Source organism: Perca fluviatilis, chromosome 9, assembly GCF_010015445.1.
Source record: "Perca fluviatilis chromosome 9, GENO_Pfluv_1.0, whole genome shotgun sequence".
NCBI classification, from domain to species: domain Eukaryota; kingdom Metazoa; phylum Chordata; class Actinopteri; order Perciformes; family Percidae; genus Perca; species Perca fluviatilis.
This window is the reverse complement of record NC_053120.1, coordinates 1,472,680-1,478,672: the sequence shown is the minus strand read 5'-3', so window position 1 is coordinate 1,478,672 and position 5,993 is coordinate 1,472,680. Positions and strand designations below refer to the sequence as shown.

The window sequence follows — 5,993 nt, the reverse complement described above, 5'->3', positions numbered from 1 at the left end:
ACACACACATAAAACACCCACAGACACCCTCTCTCTTTCCTCTCAGAATAATGTGTGTATGAAGACCCCCAGCCTCCGCGTCTTTAAACTGGTGTAAAGGACATTCATTACTGGTTAGAGAGCGCTAATGCTGCAAAGTTTCATCTGATGCCGAGATAAAGAAGTCATGTTTGATAAAAAAACAGAAAAAGAGCAGCTGATGATGAAGGGTTGTCATAGCGATCTAGCGGCCACATCCTGCCTGTAGATATCAGCCCACGCAGGAACATCTACACAGAGGGTTAGGGTAGGCAACAGAGTAGAATCTGTATGAAGTTATATCACCTAAAGAACAATTATAACAGGACTACAGCTAGTTAGTAGTATTTTTCTCAAATGATCTGAGAACTGGAGCCTCATACAAACAATAATAACTCATTCACAAAGATACTATATACTGGACATTTTATTATTGAAGGAAACATTAGTTTTAATGAGTTATGAGTTTACTCTAACTTAAAGAAAAGGCTTCTGATAAAGCAGGCCTACACACACACACACACACACATACACAACACACACACACACATACACACAACATATTAATCTGAGGCTGTAAGTGCTATGGTATACTCGCGACCGTCTACTAAAATACATATTTAATAATAATTAGATGTTGAGATTATTTTCCGTTAGATATTGAAGATGGTAAGTGTTTGGAATTTGATTCTTGCATTGTGTTGTTTTTTGTGTGCGTGAACCAAGGCTCTGTCGCTGCTCTCCTGGATATCATAAGTTTTGTTTCACAGACAAGAGAGTGAGTGATACCTGTACATGTGTGAGTCATACGTGGCTCACATCAGGACAAGTTTCCAGCTTTTCACTTTCGTTTTCTTACCTCAGTTTAACACTGAGTAACCTGGGGATAAAAGGAGTTTCACAGTCAGAGGAGACTTAACAAACAAAAAGGATGCTTAGTTATCTATTTGCGTATAAATGATCCTTCTCCTTATGACCAGCGTTTACTGTATCTACAGGGCAATGACACACTATCCTGAATGCATCTAGTCAAAGTCCAAAAATACACCTTGGAAACCTGGCACCGCACCAGGCGCTGCTCTCCTGGATATCATAAGTTTCCAGTGATACCTATACAGTGTGAGTCATCGTGGCTCCCGTCAGGACTAGTTTCCAGCTTTTCACTTTTGTTTCCTTCCCTCAGTTTGACGCTGAGTCAACCGGGGATAAAAGGAGTTTCCCAGTCAGAGGAGACTTGACAAACACTCAGTCGTCTGCGTATAAACTAACCAAAGAGGACGAACACTAGAACACAAGAAGCTGAAGCATCTCTGAAATGACTCCAGCAAGAACTCTGAGTAAGCATCTCCTCAATTAAAATTTAAAAGATGATTTCTTTACAAGACTGCAGAAGTAAACATGGAGTGGTTTTTGATTTGTGTTGAACAGTCAGACGGAGAGGGAGAGGAGAGCGAGGAACAACGAGACGGGATCATCTCCGGAGGGGAACAGGTAACCAACACGTTAAGGACCGGTCTGCTGCCATAAAAGGTTCAGATTGGGCTCTTTTTGACATTTTTGTGGGTTTTTCAATAGTTTTGTACGCTTTTTCAAAAGTTTTTTAAACGTCTTAGCATTTTAAGCGTTTCCAGACGCTTTTCCTGACATTTTCTTGTTTTTCTGACGTTTGAGTAGTTTTTAAAACACACACACACTCACACACACACATACACACAGATAACACACACATACAGCACACACACACACACATACACACACAAACACACACACACACACACACCTACAGACACACACACACACACACACTCACACACATACACATACACACAGAGATAAACACACACACACACAGATACACACACACATACAGACACACACACACACACATACACACACAAACACACACACACACACACACCTACAGACACACACACACACACACACTCACACACATACACATACACACAGAGATAAACACACACACGCACAGATACACACACATGGAGGATAGTGGCACACACACACACACAGATACACACACAGATACACACATGGAGGATAGTGGCACACACACACACACAATACACACAGATACACACACATGGAGGATAGTGGCACACACACACACACAGATACACACACAGATACACACACATGGAGGATAGTGGCACACACACACACACAGATACACACACAGATACACACATGCGCACAGATACACACACAGACACACACACAGATACACACACAGACACACGCACAGATACACACACACACACACACACACATTAAGGTAAAAATAGAACTCATGTATTTCTGTAAGCTGCATTATTCCTCCCAAGCGTTCAGCCCAGCGACCAATAAAACCACACCCAAAGGTAAATAACTCTCTCACCTGACCGAGGATGAGCTGGAATGGAAATCCAAATGCAAATCTCAGGCCTGAGAGAACAGGTCTGTTACAGGTGTGGCCTCGGGCTCTGGGAGTCTGTTGTTCCCTCTCATATGACATTTAATAGACTCAACCAGCGAAGAAAGCAGAGGCGCGGGGGGGGCAACTAAACAAAACCTGCAGGAATTAAATCTCCCTTTCGATACCACCGTGGATATAGAGCCATGCCCAAACACTCATGCACTTCAACATCCAATGGAAGATAATCTCAGAATGAAATAGCACAAAGTGGTGTCAACATAAAACACAGAGGGTCCTATTTTAACGACTTGAGCAGGTGTGTTTAGGGCGTGTCCAAATCCACTTCTGCTAGTTTGACAGCGGAAAAAAAGGGTCTGTGAGCCGGGCGCCTGGTTCTAAAGGGTTGTTCTTAGTGTCTTCATTAATCAGAGGGGTGTTTTGGGCGTAACATGCAATCAACCAATCAGAGATCATCTCCCATTCATCAACCAATCAGAGATCATCTCCCATTCCCTTTAAAAGCCAGGCGCGTTTGGACCTTGGAGCATTGCTGTTATGATGGAGGATTTACACCCTAATATTTAGGGCCCGAGCACCGACAGCGGCGAAGGAATTATTATTATTACACCAAATGAATTGGCTTTTTGAGGGCCTTAACATATGCAAAAAATCACCAATATTTGGCGGCCGTATCAAGTCTGATGAAATATGCATTATTTTAAGGGTTTGGGTATAGGCACACAAAATGGTTCGCTACGCGCCCTAGAAGTTAAAGAAATTGAGCCCTGCAGTGCGTTTAACATAGACTAACAGAACTTGGTACTCATATGTAACATGTCAAGACGCACAGAAAAGGTCATTAGAGCCATACCCTAAACCCAACAGGAAGTCCGCCTTTTGAATTGAATGTTGCGAAATTAGTGCGATTTGGGCCATTTCCACATGTAGTACTTTTTTTACGAACTCCTCCTAGAGATTTCATCCGATCAACTTCAAACTCTGTCTGTACCATCTTAAGACGTTAAAGATGAAAAGTTATTAAAGAAAAACTTTTCAAGATCAGACGGTGTAGGCGTGGCAGGCGCCATTTTGAGTGTTTAAGCGATAAAAGAGCAAGTGGCTGTAACGGGTGTACGTTTTCATATCTGCTTGAAATTTCCCACAATCAACAAGGGTCCAGGCCTGAGGACACCTACAGGCCAAAATTGACTTTTGGTCTTAGCGCCCCCTGCTGGCAACAGGAAATCCACCTTATATGACAAACATCATCCGATGTTGAAACTTAGAATGTGGGGTCTACTTCTGAAAATGAGCCGCCCCCTATGCTTTAACCACGCCCATGAGTCCTGTGTGAGGTATCGTTGAACTCGGCAGGGAGTTCCCTTTTCAATTGGTGATGATTTTGCGGTGTCCAGTGCGCGCAAATTCACGGTCCCGCAAGGCGGCGTCCGCCAGTAACCCTGATGCTGGCGCAGAGCGCGAAGGGGGCCAGCTAGCGCTGCTGCAGCTTTAATTTTATTTGTAATCTTCTGCATGTGTGTGTGTGTGTGTCTGTCCTAGTATTGTGTGTGTAACTATGCATAGTATGGCGTGCGTTGTATTGCGAGCCTAAGGAGCATTTTACTAATGCTCTGTTAAAATAACAATGAAATGCTACGTTATTGACTTTAGAGTAGGTTTTTGTTGGTCGAACGCGATCACTTCCGGCTCGCCTCAAGAGAGCAATACTCCCAGAATGCACCTGAACACACCTCCCTGTAAGACCAGCACGCCCATGGGCTCACAGATGGGAAGCGCAAGTGGCGTTGCTATTTAAATGACTTGGGCACTGAAGCGACATTGACAACTGTGTCGTCTTAAACTGGCGAAGACATTTGCGCTGGCGCTTCGCGCTGCGCTTCGCCAGGTGCAAGATAGAGAACCGTGTTCAAGCGAGGCCAGCGTTCCCGCATGGCGAAAACTAAATACTTTCACCCAGGAAATGGTGCGTTCATTTGCCTAGGGGTGTTTGAATCAAACCACAGTCTTTTCCTAAACTTAACAAAGTCGTTTTGGTGACTAATCTTAACTCCACTACCACGGCCCCTAAAATTACCGTCATCTGGCGGTCCCTGTAGCTGACTCAGTCACCTGTTTCCGGCTAAACAACTGCCGCTGGTAGCGGCGTCCCAGACTCTGCAGCCCGGCATCCTACAAACTCTGTAAGGCGGTGTCAGGAGCTCTGTATCAGCGTCTTGTAGCTCTGTAGCAGATGTCCATATAGCTCTGTTGCAGCATCCGAGCGCCTGCAGCCAGCGTTCAGAAGCTCTGTAGCTGGCATTCAGGAGGTCTGTAGCTGGCATCCGGTTGTTGTTAAGCATGCATTTTGTTACCAAGTCAAACATCAAAAAGTCAGTTTTAGCGAACTTTCTGTCTTAAAGTTAAGATGACACATATAATGTCAATGCATTCTCACAACAATCGCGTAAAATACAGGCGGCTGGGCGGGTGTACCGTTTTTATTGATGCTAACACTCTCATTTAGAGTCAGATATAAACACGTTTTATCTAAATCGCGCTGGATGCGGGTCTACTGGTGTCACCTTTGGCGCTAATTAGGTTAAGGAAAAGATGGTGGGTGAGTTTATAAAAGGTACATTCACAAGACAAATGGGACAAAGAGTGGAACAGTTGGGTTGGGACATTATGTTTAGAAAAACTATCGTTTTCAAAAATGATTCCCTGAACCTGAAATCTGTTTCCTTCCACAGCTGGAAACCAGGAAATACTAACAACTAAAAAGGCGCTGTTGAAGATGATAATATCAACTCTGCAGCCTTTGGAAATCACACAAGATGCTAACTTTCTGGGTTTTGTAAAAGCACTATAAGCCCCTCTCAAGAAATTCCTACCAACTCTGAGATGTGCTTTCGCAGCTTCTCAGCGTCTACGAACAAAGAAAGGAGTTGCGATCGACCCTGGCCTCTGCAGATGATATCGTGCTGACATGTGAAGTTGTGGTCTTCCGAGCTGAAGACTCCTATTTGACAGTGGGTTGCCATTTCGTGGATAATAGGGGAGCCTCAAGTCCTACGTGCTGAAAACTACCAGCCTGTTTGGAGAAGAATGTACGCCCCACATTATAAATGAGCTCTCGGCTGTCGATGAGGCGTGGTCGCGTGAGAAAGGTGCACTGTGTTGTCAGAGCGGGCATGCCACAACTCAAAGTTAAAGCAGCATGGACACACATGCCTTGTTTCGCCGACACCTTGAATGTGGTTTTTAAGGATCTTATAAAGGACGAGGAGCTGTCGAATGTTCTCGAAGAAGTGTTACAACACTGTCCGGTTCTTAAGTACGACACGGAGCGAGAAGTCTCTCAGAATGATCCAGAACAAGATGAGTCTTGAACAAGGTGAGCTGATCCTGTACCTCCGGGGACCGGTGGCTCCCCTGGCTGAACACGCTTCAATCACTCATCAAGCAGAACCGTGCTATGGTGATGGTGTTCGCGAAAAGAGGCAAGACAGACTTGATTCTCAAAGCGATAAAGAGAAAATCTAGAACCTGATCCCGGCTCTGG

General features: G+C 44.5%; 1 long non-coding RNA gene across 1 annotated transcript; it reads left to right on the top strand.

Moving 5' to 3' along the window:
* The first annotated feature begins 1,252 nt into the window (after window positions 1-1,252).
* Window positions 1,253-5,210, top strand: LOC120565413. Its single transcript, XR_005640236.1, has 3 exons — window positions 1,253-1,355; window positions 1,447-1,509; window positions 5,182-5,210. It is a non-coding gene; the product is annotated as an uncharacterized LOC120565413 (long non-coding RNA).
* The last annotated feature ends 783 nt before the right edge of the window (window positions 5,211-5,993 follow it).